At 51.2% G+C, this 14,937-nt stretch overlaps 1 long non-coding RNA gene across 1 annotated transcript; it reads left to right on the forward strand.

Moving 5' to 3' along the window:
• Positions 1–783: 783 nt before the first annotated feature.
• LOC115647246 lies at positions 784–14,658 on the forward strand. Its single transcript, XR_003999243.1, has 3 exons — positions 784–795; positions 9,248–9,267; positions 14,589–14,658. It is a non-coding gene; the product is annotated as an uncharacterized LOC115647246 (long non-coding RNA).
• Positions 14,659–14,937: the final 279 nt, after the last annotated feature.

Genomic DNA, 14,937 nt, shown 5'->3' on the forward strand with positions numbered 1-14,937 from the left:
CAGATCCTCAGCTGGTGTAAATTGCCATAGCTCCACTGACTTCCACTGAACTCTGACAATTTAAACCAGCTGATAATGTGCCCAGCTGTATGCAGTGTTCATGTTTAGCCCTAAGGTCTAAAATTGCCTCTCTCGCTCACTTGAGGCCTTGTTGGATATGGCCCTTAGAATCAGAGCACAGGATTTGAAAGTAAGTGACTGGAAGAGTAACCAAAAAGCAGAATGAAAGTGACTGGGAGAATGGGAAGAGACAGAATGAGGGAAACTCACTAACATGGGGGAAGAAAAGAATTGAGCCATACATAAAGAAGAAAGCGCCTGTCCTGTTCCACAGAACAGACGGATTTAAAGTAACTAACATCATTCACAGAAAGAGTCCATTTACCTCCTTCATACCGCTGCCCCAAGAATCTCCTCCCACAATGAGTAGCTCAAAGACAACAGTGCAAATTATATTCTTTATGGCCTCCACTAAATTATTGCTGAAGAAACTCTAGATGTAGCTGTGCTGCAAGAATCCATTAATTTATATTTTACCTCTCTTCCCCTTCCCCGCCCCCTTTCCAATCCCTTCCCCAAAGTCCCCACCTCAACTCCACTCCCTCCCTATACCTATTCCAACCCCTTCCCCAAATCCCCGCCCCGCCTCTTCCCCACCTCCTCCCCTGAGCACATCGCATCCCTGCTCCTTCCCCTTCCTCCTGGAAAGTGCCAAGCGCCGCCAAACAGCTCTTTGTGCTGGGAAGTAGGTAGAGGAGCGGGGACACAGCGCGCTGGGGGGCAGGGGAGGATGAGGTGGGGTGGGGAGTGAGGGGAGCTTGGCTGCCAGTGGCTGCAGAGCACCCACTCCTTGGGCTGGAGCACCCACAGAGTCAGCTCCTATGGCGGGCCGAAGGAAATAACTTCAGGCTCATGTTTGAGACCCCTGTTTTAGCTCCTAGAAAGCACTTTCTCTTCATTGCCCATGTAACCATTTCTGACTTTAGTACCAGATACTTCAAGTCTATTATTATCTTCTCTTGTTAAGAAACTGGTTTTATTTTTTAATCTGAACCAATGCAAAGTTGGGTTTATACTGAGCTGTTTGGAAGCTGCAATCAAAGGAGCAAACTGCTGCATATTGTCCCCTTACAGGGCAATGGACCTTTAATATCTGGGCTGGCCAGGAGAGGCTGGCCAGGGAAGAGCACATGTTTTTGGGGAAAGCCGGGATGGGGAGTGTGCTGGGGTCACCCTGTAGGCAATAACCCAGGCTGGCAGGAGCCAGAGCATGGCTGGTGCTTCCCAAGGAACTGCAGGGTCAGAGCTGCTGGCCTAGGGCTGTGGCTACACACAGACACTCAGGGTGTGACTGGCTGGCTGGGAGCTGCCCAGGCTGGGAGCTACAATAGCAAAGCCTTGGGAGGCCCCCAGGGTTACGGGGTAGGTGGTGACACAGTCCTTCACCAGTCTGGGTTGTACCCTAAAATGTGACAGTGCGATCATCTCCCTCTCCTTCACTGGTTTGCTCCTCCCTCCTGCCCACAGTCCAGCTCTCTCTTTGTCTGTCTTCAGCTCGTCAGGGCGGGCCTCGGGCCTCTCATCTACTGGGAAAGTTGTGGTGTTTAGATGCTGCTTGTGGTTATTAGAACTGGGAGCCCTGGCTGTTGGGAGTCTGAAAGGATAGGAAACAGGAAGGAGAGGGAAGGAGTTGAGGAGGCAGAGTGAGACTTACAGAGGGTGCAGCAGCAGCTTGGTAAAGAGGTTTCCATTGTAAAATTAAAGTCCTGTTGAAGATTGTTAGCACCTTGCCTGCTTGATACAACATTTTGGCGATGAGAACAGATCTTCTGCCTCTGAACCCACCTGCTCCCTTTCTGCAAAGCCCAGGTGAGCCTCCAGTTGCTTTTACTGTCTGGATCCATATGTCTGAGACTCATCTGCTTGCAATCAGTGCTACAGAGATTTCTGAAGTAAGAAAGCGAGCTCTGCTCATCCACTGCCTTGGAGCAGAAAGGCAGCGTATATTTTACACGTTTCCCCTTGCAGATGATAAATATGAGACTGCACTCACTGCATTAAAGAACGTTTTTGTGCCAAAAGTGAACATAGTAGCTAATTGCTACAGATTTCGCCAGCGTGAGCAGAAACCAGGGGAGACTATAATGCAGTATATTGCTTCCCTGAGGAGTCTGATTGTAACTTGTGACTTTGGGAATATGGGCGATGAGATGATTAGAGACCAGCTCATTGAGAAAACAACCATGCATCGTGTAAGAGAACGCTTACTTCTAGAACCACAACTTACACTAGAAAATGCCATAACCATTGCTACTCATATTGAGTCAGGTACAGCTGAAGCCAAAATAATGAGCAGAGATGCAAAAAGCACTGTCAAGGCTGGAAATGGGCCATTTTCATTACCACTACAAACAGTTTTTTTCTGTCCTGCTGACAACAGCTCACCTTAACTGATCACTCTCCTTATAGTGTGTATGGTAACACCCATTGTTTCATGTTCTCTGTGTATATATACGTCTTCCTACTGGATTTTCCGCTACATGCATCCGATGAAGTGGGCTGTAGCCCATGACAGCTTATGTTCAAATAAATTTGTTAGTCTCTAAGGTGCCACAAGCTCCTGTTCCTTTAGTCAAGGCTGTGCCTCCTTTGCAGAAAAGTTCACTATCGCTGCAGACAAACAATTGCAAGAGGAAAACTAATAAAAAGCCACTGAATCAGCAAATGCAAAATACAGTAAACGCATGTTTTCTCTGTGGATCCCCACAACACCTTGCAAGCTCCACAGGATGTCCAGCAAAAGTAGCTCAGTGCAATCATTGCAAAAAGATTGGGCATTTTGCTAAAGTATGTCGCAGTAGCCAGCTCAATCAACAGGTGCACACAGTTACAATACCAGACGCTCCTGTGCCGACTGTAGATCAAACCAGTACCGCACATATTCCAGAACAGCTAAAGTGCGCTGTAAATGTTTCCACCATACCCTCAGGCAAATCCCACTCTATTCAGTTAATGTTGGACACTGACTCAGCAGTGTCTATGCTACCTGATTCCATCTATTTGCATTACTTTAAAGAGGTGCCTCTTACTGAACCCAAACTTCAGTTGCTGTGCTATTTGAAAAACCCTATTCCAGTACATGGCTGCGTGCCAGCAATAGTTACTTTTGGTGATTGCTGTGTAACTGCAGAGTTCTACATTGTCCACAAAGGCACTCCTATCCTTGGCAGAGATTTATTGGCTGCTTTAAATCTCAGGGTAGTTAATGGATGAATTGATCTTCCTCAGCAAAGCACTCTTGTGGTACACACCAGTTTCAGCTGGGACCCAACACCAGGTTGAGGAGAAACTTGGCTGTGCTTATGGGTTTCTGTATAAAGTTAAAATGCAGAATAATGTGATGCCTGTACGACAGAAATTACGGCCAGGGATGGACTCTCAAACTGAAGCACTCCTGTGTCACTTGCCAAAAGCATGATAAGACAGCAGTGATATGTACCCCTCTGTTACAGCCTGTTCCTCTTCCTGAATCTGCATGGGAAAAAGTGGCAATTGACATTGTAGGACCCTTTGATACTGCTCCAATTGACCGTCATTATGCCATCACTTTAATAGACTATTTCAGTAAATGGCCTGAGATAGCATTTACATCGCAAATTTCTTCTGCTACAGTAATTAAGTTCCTCTCTTCAGTTTTTAGCAGGGAAGGTAACCCCAAAGAACTGATTTCCAATAATGGTAGTCAATTTACTTCCCTGGCATTTGAAACTTTTCTAGCAGAGAGGAACATTTTACACAGAACATCATCCCTATATTACCCTCAAGCCAATGGGGAAATGGAACGGTTTAACAGAAGTTTGAAAGAGAGTTTGCAAACAGCTAAACTGGAAGGGCGATTGTGGATACCCTTCACTACTGCTCTTTTGCAAGCATACTGGGCTACATGACATGCCACAATGCAAAAATCACCCACAGAGTTACTGCATGGGAAACAGATGAACTTAGATCATATTTTCACCCCTCTAGCCATTAGGGCGAGAAGTGAACTGAAGATTGCTGGATTGTTAAAGGCACAACCTGATGCCCCGAACAAGGATGATCTGAGAAAAACAGTTGAACAGAACCAAGCAAAGAACATAAGAACGGCCGTATTGGGTCAGACCAAAGGTCCATCTAGCCCAGTATCTGTCTACTGACAGTGGCCAATGCCAGGTGCCCCAGAGGGAGTGAACCTAACAAGTAATGATCAAGTGATCTCTCTCCTACCATCCATCTCCATCCTCTGATGAACAGAGACTAGGGACACCATTCCTTACCCATCGTGGCTAATAGCCATTAATAGACAATCTCCATGAATTTGTCCAGTTCTCTTTTAAACGCTGTTATAGTCCTAACCTTCACAACCTCCTCAGGTAAGGAGTTCCACAAGTTGACTGTGCGCTGTGTGAAGAAGAACTACCTTTTATTTGTTTTAAACCTGCTGCCCATTAATTTCATTTGGTGATCCCTAGTTCTTGTATTATGGGAATAAGTAAATAATTTTTCCTTATCTACTTTCTCCACATCACTCATGATTTTATATACCTCTATCATATCCCTCCTTAGTCTCCTCTTTTCCAAGCTGAAGAAGCCTAGCCTCTTTAATCTCTCCTCATATGGGACCGTCTCCAAACCCCTAATCATTTTAGTTGCCCTTCTCTGGTGCCAGTATATCTTTTTTGAGATGAGTCGACCACATCTGTACGCAGTAGTCAAGATGTGGGTGTTCCATTGATTTATATAAGGGCAATAATATATTCCCCATCTTATTCTCTATCCCTTTTAATGATTCCTAACATCCTGTTTGCTTTTTTGACCGCCTCTGCACACTGCGTGGACATCTTCAGAGAACTATCCACAATTACTCCAAGATCTTTTTCCTGATTTGTTGTAGCTAAATTAGCCCCCATCATATTGTATGTATAGTTGGGGGTATTTTTTCCAATGTGCTTTACTTTACATTTATCTATATTAAATTTCATTTGCCATTTTGTTGCCCAATCACTTAGTTTTGTGAAATCTTTTTGAATTTCTTCACAGTCTGCTTTGGTCTTAACTATCTTGAGCAGTTTAGTATCATCTGCAAACTTTGTCACCTCACTGCTTACCCCTTTCTCCAGATCATTTATGAATAAGTTGAATAGGATTGGTCCGAGGACTGACCCTTGGGGAACACCACTAGTTACCCCTCTCCATTCTGAGAATTTACCATTAATTCCTACCCTTTGTTCCCTGTCTTTTAACCAGTTCTCAATCCATGAAAGGACCTTCCCTTTTATCCCATGACAGCTTAATTTACATAAGAGCCTTTGGTTAGGGACCTTGTCAAAGGCTTTCTGGAAATCTAAGTACACTATGTCCACTGGATCCCCCTTGTCCATATGTTTATTGACTCCTTCAAAGAACTCTAAAAGATTAGTAAGACACGATTTTCCTTTAGAGAAACCATGTTGACTTTTGCCCAACAGTTAATGTTTTTCTATGTGTCTGACAATTTTATTCTTTACTATTGTTTCGACTAATTTGCCCGGTACCAACATTAGACTTACAGGTCTGTAATTGCCGGGATCACCTCTAGAGCCCTTTTTAAATATTGGTGTTACATTAGCTGTATTCCAGTTGTTGGTTACAGATGCCTATTTAAAGGACAGGTTACAAACCCTAGTTAATAGTTCTGCAACTTCACCTTTGAGTTCTTTCAGAACTCTTGGGTGAATGCCATCTGGTCCCGGTGACTTGTTAATGTTGAGTTTATCAATTAATTCCAAAAGCTCCTCTAGTGACACTTCAATCTGTGACAGTTCCTCAGATTTGTCACCTACAAAAGCCAGTTCAGGTTTGGGAATCTCCCTAACATCCTCAGCCGTGAAGACTGAAGCAAAGAATTCATTTAGTTTCTCCACAAAGACTTCATCGTCTTTAAGGGCTCCTTTTATATCTCTATCATAGAGGGGCCCCATCGGTTGTTTAGCAGGCTTCCTGCATCTGATCTATTTAAAAAACATTTTGTTATTACCTTTGGAGTTTTTGGCTAGCCGTTCTTCAAACTCCTCTTTGGCTTTTCTTACTACACTCTTGCACTTAAGCTGGCAGTGTTTGTGCTCCTTTCTATTTGCCTCACTAGGATTTGACTTCTACTTTTTAAAGGAAGTCTTTTTATCTCTCACTGCTTCTTTTACATGGTTGTTAAGCCACGGTGGCACTTTTTTAGTTCTTTTACTGTGTTTCTTGATTTGGGGTATACATTGAAGTTGGGCCTCTTTTTTGGTGTCTTTAAAAAGCGCCCATGCAGGTTGCAGGGATTTCACTTTAGTCACTGTACCTTTTAATTTCTGTTTAACTAACCCCTCATTTTTGCATAGTTTACCCTTTTGCAATTAAATGCCACAGTGTTGGGCTGTTGAGGTGTTCTTCCCACCACAGGAATGTTAAATGTTATTATATTATGGTCACTATTTCCAAGCGGTCCTGTTATTACTTCTTGGACCAGCTCCTGCGCTCCAATCAGGACTAAATCTAGAGTTGCCTCTCCCCTTGTGGGTTCTGGTACCAGCTGCTCCAAGAAGCAGTTATTTAAAGTATCCAGAAATTTTGTCTCTGCATTTCGTCCTGAAGTGAAATGTTCCCAGTCAATATGGGGATAATTGAAATCCCCCACTATTATTGGGTTCTTAATTTTGATAGCCTCTCTAATGTCCCTTAGCATTTCATCATCACTATTACTGACCTGGTCAGGTGGTCGATAATAGATCCCTAATGTTATATTCTTATTAGAGCATGAAATTTCTATCCATAGAGCTTCTATGGAACATGTGGATTCACTTAAGATTTTTACTTCATTTGAATCTACATTTTCTTTCACATATAGTGCCACTCCCCCCCGGCACAACCTGTTCTGTCCTTCCGATATATTTTGTACCCCAGAATGATAGTATCCCATTGATTGTCCTCAGTCCACCAGGTTTCTGTGATGCCTATTATATCGATATCCTCCTTTATCACAAGGCACTCTAGTTCACCCATCTTATTATTTAGACTTCTAGCATTTGTGTACAAGCACTTTAAAAATTTGTCACTGTTTAATTGCCTGTATAAGGCTTTCACAGACAAATGACAGGGTGCTAAGGAACCAAAGTTTGAATGTGGTTCCTTCGTTAGAATACGAAAACCTGGAATCTTATGCAAAGGGAACCATAAATTCACAGCTCCTCTTAAAATCATAGAGAAGAAGGGACCTTACACCTATCGACTTTCTGATGGGCGGGTCTGGAATGCTTCTTATCTTGCACCTGCCTGTACACCAAGAGGAGATTATGCCAACACCCAGTCTGCATTGGATGACTTCACTGTAGAACCAACACAACAAGACACTGCACTGGAATCGGGACCTGAGAGACAGCCTGTCAGACCCAGGCGACCACCTGCCTGGACTAGAGACTATGTTATGTAGTATCGACAGTGTTTTCAGGGTAATAACAGCAAAGAATCCTGTGGCACCTTATAGACTAACAGACGTTTTGGAGCATGAGCTTTCGTGGGTGAATACCCACTTCGTCAGATGCATGTGGTGGAAATTTCCAGGGGCAGGTGTATATATGCAAGTAAGCTAAAGATAATGAGGTTAGTTCAGTCAGGGAGGATGAGGCCCTGTTCTAGAAGTTGAGGTGTGAAAACCAAGGAAGAAGAAACTGGTTTTGTAGTTGGCAAGCCATTCACAGTCTTTGTTCAATCCTGAGCTGATGGTGTCAAATTTGCAGATGAACTGAAGCTCAGCAGTTTCTCTTTGAAGTCTGGTCCTGAAGTTTTTTTGCTGCAGGATGGCCACCTTAAGGTCTGCAATAGTGTGGCCAGGGAGGTTGAAGTGCTCTCCTACAGGTTTTTGTATATTGCCATTCCTAATATCTGATTTGTGTCCGTTTATCCTTTTCCATAGAGACTGTCCAGTTTGGCCGATGTACATAGCAGAGGGGCATTGTTGGCATATGATGGCGTATATTACATTGGTGGATGTGCAGGTGAATGAACCAGTGATGGTGTGGCTGATCTGGTTAGGTCCTGTGATGGTGTCACTGGTGTAGATATGTGGTCAGAGTTGGCATCGAGGTTTGTTGCATGGATTGGTTCCTGAGCTAGAGTTAGTATGGTGCGATGTGCAGTTACTGGTGAGAATATGTTTCAGGTTGGCAGGTTGCCTGTGGGCGAGGACTGGCCTGCCACCCAAGGCCTGTGAAAGTGTGGGACCATTGTCCAGGATGGGTTGTAGATGCCTGATGATGCGTTGGAGAGGTTTTAGCTGGGGACTGTATGTGATAATATTTCTGCCAACGGTATGGTGTCTTTTTTCCTATTTGTTCCTGTGGTTAGAACAACAATGTTTATTCTAATTGGGAGAATTTCCTAAGAGAGGAGGGAATGTGGTGTTTAAATGCGGCTTGTGATTAGAAGTGGGAGCACTGGCTGTTGGGAGTCTGAAAGGACAGGAAACAGGAAGGGGGGGAGGAGTTAAAAGAGCCCCCTGCACTACCAGGAACAAACCCACAATAACTACAGCCCTGGCGACGCTCTGACACCTTTGGACATTTCTTTGCAAAGCTACAGCCCTATGGGAATGTCAGTAACCCGCTGTGCCGCTGGGAGGAGCCGACAGCACTGCACAGGGGGCCAAGTGCCCTGCCATCTCCCTCTGCTATTGCCTTGGGGTTAGAGTGGTGTCTGGGCTGCAGCGCTACCACCTGCTCCCAGTGGAAGAGAGCCCTAGCTGTGCCTACCAGGGGACGCTCTCCTCAAACACCAGGTGCTGCCATGGGTGACAAGTTTGTAGAAATTTTGGTGGTGCCCAGAACCCGCCCCCCAACTCCACCCCCACTTGCCTAAGGCTCTGGGAGGGGTTTCGGGGGGGGAAGGTCTGGGGTGCAGGCCCTGGGTTGGGGATTGGGGTGCAGGCTTTGGGCTAGGGGAGGGGGTGTAGGAAGGGGTGAGGGGTGCAGGCTTTGGGATGGAGTTTGGGTGCAGGCTCTGGGATGGGGGTGGGGGTGGTGCATGCTCTAGGAGGGAGTTTGGAGATAGGAAGGAGTGCAGGGGTGAAGGTTGTGGGGCTGAGGATGAAGGTTTCATGATGGGGAGGGCTCAGGGCTAGGGAAGAGGGTTGGTCTGTTGGGTGAGGGCTGTGGGGATGAGGATGAGCGGTTCATGCCACAGGGGGGTTCAGGGCTGGGGCAGGGGATCAGGGTGCGGCGGGATGAGGGTTGCGGCTGAGGATGAGGGGTTCATGCCACAGGAGGTTCAGGTCTGGGGCAGAGGATCAGGGTGCGGAGGGATGAGGGTTGCGGCTGAGGATGAGGGGTTCATGCTGCAGGGGGTTCAGGTCTGGGGCAGAGGATGAGGGTGCGGAGGGATGAGGGTTGGGGCTGAGGATGAGGGGTTCATGCTGCAGGGGGGCAGGGTCAGGGCTGGGGCAGAGGATGAGGGTGTGGCGGGATGAGGGTTGGGGCTGAGGATGAGGGGTTCATGCTGCAGGGGGTGCTCAGGGCTGGGGCAGAGGATCAGGGTGTGGAGGGATGAGGTTTGGGGCTGAGGATGAGGGGTTCATGCTGTGGGGGGGGGCGCTCAGGGCGGGGGCAGAGGATCAGGGTGTGGAGGAATGAGGGTTGGGGCTGAGGATGAGGGGTTCATGCTGTGGGGCGGGCGCTCAGGGCTGAGGCAGAGGATCAGGGTGTGGAGGTGTGATGCAGTAGGGACTGTCTGTGTGGGGAGTGGGAGAGCAGGGGAGGACTTTAGGGGATGGACGATACCGGAGCCTGTAACCTGAGCTAGGTAAGGGAGGGGAAAGGTCAACACCTTTACCCGGGAAGGGGGAAAAGGAAGGGAGTGGCAGGAGGGAAGCAGTTTGAGTTTGGGCTTGGGGCTGGATGGGCGGAATTCTGGGTATCCTAGCTAGGATCCAAGCACCCTGAAAGCCCAGAAGGACTCGGTGGAGGGGTCCTGACTGTGCCTGCAAGCTCTGCTGTAACCTGTGTTCCTGTTGTCCAATAAACCTTCTGTTTTACTGGCTGGCTGAGAGTCACTGTGGGTCCCCAGAAGAGGGGTGCAGGGCCGGACTCCCCCACACTCCGTGACAACTGGTGGCAGCGGTGGGATATACTGCACCCCGTGGACGGCGCTTCCTGCAGTAAGTGACTGGGGAGCAGTAAAACGAAGGGGTGATTAACCCCTGGGAGTGTGTGCCCAGTGAGAAGGACTTTGCAGTAACAGGGTCCCCCGGGGGATTGCAGCGAGCGGTCCCAGGGGCGGAGGAGTCGGCAGCTCGACCCTGGCAGAGAGGTGGTGACCTCAAGAAGGGCTGGTGCAGTAGGGGTCCCCCTGGAAACCGTGGGGAGCGGCGAGCACCCTGGCCTGTGAGTGCCCAGCAGGAAGATGTATGCCAAGCGGCGCAAGTGTGACCTGCTGGAGCTGTGCAAGCAGAGGGGGCTGCGCCCGGGGAGGCTCAGCAAGGACCAGCTGATTGCCCAGCTGGAGCAGGGAGACCGCATGAATGAACAGAGCCCTGTCTCTGAGGGAAGCAGCCGAGCAGATGCAGCGCAGGCACCAGTGTCTGTCCCCGCTGGGAGTGGTCAGCCGGCGGACGAGGGCTTCCCGAGACCCCCCCTTCCTAGGCCTAGGGGAAGGGCAAGGAGGAGACCAGTGTATACCGAGGGCACCGTGACCCCCCCCCCCCGGCCAGCAGGGGATCCTCCCGGCGAAGCTCACCCCCCAGCAGGGGATCCTCCCGGCAACAGTCGGCATCCGTGGAGTGGAGGCGGCTGGAATATGAAAGGGAGAAGCTCGAGTTAAAGAGGCAAAAGCTGGAGGAGAAGGAGAAACAGCGTAAACATGAGGAGAACCAGCGCCAGCGTGAGCGGGAGGAGAAGGAGAAACAGCGTAAACATGAGCTGGACCTGGCCCAGCTGAGGAGCAGTGAGGCCCCGGCTGCGGTGAGTGAGGGGGGACCCAAGCCTACAAAGAGCTTTGATAAGCACTTGCTGCCCCGGCGTAAGGAGGGGGAGGACATAGATACCTTCCTGACGGCCTCTGAGAATGCCTGCAAGCTGCACAGGGTTGACCCTGCAGACAGGATCGCAGTTCTCACCCCCTTACTGGACTCCACAGCCGTGGAGGTGTACAGCCGACTGAAAGGGGCGGAGGCAGGGGACTACGAACTGTTCAAACAGGCCCTGCTCCGCGAGTTTGGGCTGACTCCTGAGATGTACCGGAAAAAGTTCCGGAGCCAGCGTGAAACCTGTGAGGTCACATACCTACAACTGGTCAACCGGGCGCAGGGGTATGCCCGCAAGTGGACAGCTGGGGCCCAAACTAAAGAGGACCTGCTTGACCTATTCATACTGGAGCACCTGTACGAGCAGTGCCCGTCCGACTTGAGGCTGTGGTTGATGGACCAGAAGCCGGAGAACCCACAGCACGCAGGCCAGCTGGCCGACCAATTTGTGGACAGTCGGGCAGGGGATGGCAGGGAGCAAGCCTGCCTCAACGCAGAGAGAGAGTCATCATGGGACCTCCCAAAGGGGGCCTATGGAGAACCCCCCCAAAAGGGGAACATCCAGCAGCAGATCCCTCCGACCCACTCAAGGGGACCCACGAGACATGGACTGCTATCGCTGTGGCCAACGAGGTCACATACAGGCCCAGTGCCCCAAGCTCAGGGACAGACCAAGCAGACCCAACCCGCAGAGGGTGGACTGGGTAAAAACCCAGTCGGAGGAGGGGCTACATTCCCAGGAAAGGGGGGCTGGCAACATACCACCTGTGGATGCTCCAGGCTCCGGGTTTTTGGTTTACTGGATGGGTGCGGGGCTGCCCCTCCGGAAGGAGTGCATTGTTTCCCTGGAGGTAGACGGGAGGAAGGTCACTGGGTACTGGGACACAGGCGCAGAGGTGACGCTGGCCCGGCCCAAGGCGGTGGCCTCAGATCGGATGGTGCCCGACACCTACCTGACCCTGATGGGCGTGGGCGGGACCCCATGCAAGGTACCCGTGGCAAGGGTACACCTGAAATGGGGGGCCAAGGAGGGCCCCAAGGATGTCGGGGTACACCAATATATGCCCACTGATGTGTTAATGGGAGGGGACCTCGAGGACTGGCCTAGTAACACCCAGAGTGCCCTGGTCGTGACTCGTAGTCAGAGTCGGCAAAGGGCACTGCACCCCGACAACGGGGAAGGTACTCGACCCGAGATGCAGGACCCTAACCCAGGGAGCGGAGAACGCCCAGGGCCACGGTTCAGAGAAGGCTGCGGCCTCAGACCCAGCCAGCAAGAGAGAGCCGGTCCCCATCCCTGTCCCAGCTGCTGAGTTCCAGGCCGAGTTGCAGAAAGATCCCTCCTTGCCGAAGCACAGGGACTGGGCTGACCTTGGTGCGGTGCAGACCATGAGGAGAGGTTGCAAGGAGAGGTTCCTGTGGGAGAAGGGGTTCCTGTACCGAGAATGGGCTCCCCCAGGGGAAGTAGAGTCGTGGGGGATCAGGAGCAGCTGGTTGTTCCCCAGAAGTTTCGTCACAAGCTGCTGTACCTGGCCCATGACATCCCTCTCGCAGGGCACCAGGGAATCCGGCGCACCAGGCAGAGGCTGCTACAGAACTTTTACTGGCCTGGGGTCTTTACCCAGGTCCGACAGCACTGCCAATCCTGTGACCTGACCCTGCTCTTCGGCCTCAAGGGAGCACCAACCACCTTCCAGCGCCTGGTGGATCAGCTACTGAAGGGAATGGAGAGTTTTGCCATGGCGTATATTGATGACATCTGCGTCTTCAGCCAGACCTGGGAGGACCACATGTCCCAGGTTAAACAAATCCTGGACTGACTCCAAAAGGCTGGGTTAACAGTAAAGGCTGAGAAGTGCAAGGTGGGGATGGCTGAAGTATCTTACCTGAGCCATCGGGTGGGGAGCGGCTGCCTGAAGCCGGAACCAGCCAAGGTGGAGGTGATCATAGACTGGCCTACTCCCCAAACCAAAAAGCAGGTCCAGGCCTTTATTGGGATGGCGGGGTACTATCGAAGGTTCGTGCCCCACTTTAGTGCCATAGCCGGCCCCATCACTGAACTGTGCAAAAAGGGGAAGCCAGACAAGGTGATCTGGACTGAGCAGTGCCAGGAGGCTTTCCGGGCGCTGAAGGAGGCTCTGGTTAGCCGCCCAGTTCTGGCAAACCCAGATTTTGACAAACCCTTTATGGTGTTCACCGATGCCTCAGACACGGGACTGGGGGCGTTGTTAATGCAGGAGGATGAAAAGGGGGAGAGACACCCCATCGTGTACCTGAGTAAGAAGATGCTACCCCGGGAGCAAAACTACGCGGCCATCGAGAAGGAATGCCTGGCCATGGTGTGGGCCCTTAAGAAGCTAGAGCCATATCTCTTTGGGCGACACTTCACCGTGTACATCGACCACTCTCCCCTGACCTGGCTGCACCAGATGAAAGGAGCCAACGCCAAGCTCCTGAGGTGGAGCCTGCTCCTGCAGGACTATGACATGGACGTGGTCCATGTGAAGGGAAGTCCCAACCTGACAGCGGACGCGTTGTCCCGGAGAGGGGACCCTGAACTTCCCCAGGTCACTGGGCAGAGTGACCCCGCTCAGTTCAGTCTCGAAGGGGGGAGAGATGTGATGCAGTAGGGACTGTCTGTGTGGGGAGTGGGAGAGCAGCGGAGGACTTTAGGGGATGGACGATGCCAGGGCCTGTAACCTGAGCTAGGTAAGGGAGGGGAAAGGTCAACACCTTTGCCCGGGAAGGAGGACAAAGGAAGGGAGTGGCAGGAGGGAAGCAGTTTGAGTTTGGGCTTGGGGCTGGATGGGCGGAATTCAGGGTATCCTAGCTAGGATCCAAGCACCCTGAAAGCCCAGAAGGACTCGGTGGAAGGGTCCTGACTGTGCCTGCAAGCTCTGCTGTAACCGGTGTTCCTGTTGTCCAATAAACCTTCTGTTTTACTGACTGGCTGAGAGTCACTGTGGGTCCCAGGAAGAGGGGTGCAGGGCCAGACTCCCCCACACTCCGTGACAGGAGGAATGAGGGTTGGGGCTGAGGATGAGGGGTTCATGCTGCAGGGGGGTTCATGGCTGGGGCAGAGGATCAGGGTGCGGAGGGATGAAGGTTGGGGCTGAGAATGAGGGGTTCATGCCACAGGGGGGTTCAGGGCTGGGGCAGGGGATCAGGGTGCGGCGGGATGAGGGTTGCGGCTGAGGATGAGGGGTTCATGCCACAGGAGGTTCAGGTCTGGGGCAGAGGATCAGGGTGCGGAGGGATGAGGGTTGGGGCTGAGGATGAGGGGTTCATGCTGCAGGGGGGCAGGGTCAGGGCTGGGGCAGAAGATGAGGGTGCGGAGGGATGAGGGTTGGGGCTGAGGATGAGGGGTTCATGCTGCAGGGGGGTCAGGGCTGGGGCAGAGGATCAGAGTGCGGAGGGATGAGGGTTGGGGATGAGGATGAGGGGTTCATGCTGCGGGGGAGGGCTCAGGGCTGCCGCAGAGGATTCAGGTGTGGGGGGGATGAGGGCTGGGGATGAGGGTTTGGAGCATTGGAAGGGCTCAGGTCTAGGGCGGAAGGGCAGGGTAAGGGCAGCCTACCCTGTCATTAGTAGCTGGCAGGCACTAGGACCCTGGAGCAGCAGACAGCAGTTCTGCCGGGAGCCCTTCCACCAGGGCAGCACAAGCAGGGGGGACACGCAGGGGGAGGGGTGGCAGGCGGAGGCCAGGACCCGCTCCAGGCAGGGACGCGGCAGTGCGGGGGGGAGACCCGCAGGGGCCAGGGCCCGATCCAGGCAGGGCCGGGGGAGAGACCCAGCTCCAAATATTGCTGGAGCAGGGCCCCCAGCCCTAAATATTCCTGGTTCTCGGGCACTGCAAATGTATATAA

Source organism: Gopherus evgoodei, chromosome 2 (genome assembly GCF_007399415.2).
Source record: "Gopherus evgoodei ecotype Sinaloan lineage chromosome 2, rGopEvg1_v1.p, whole genome shotgun sequence".
Lineage (NCBI taxonomy): Eukaryota > Metazoa > Chordata > Testudines > Testudinidae > Gopherus > Gopherus evgoodei.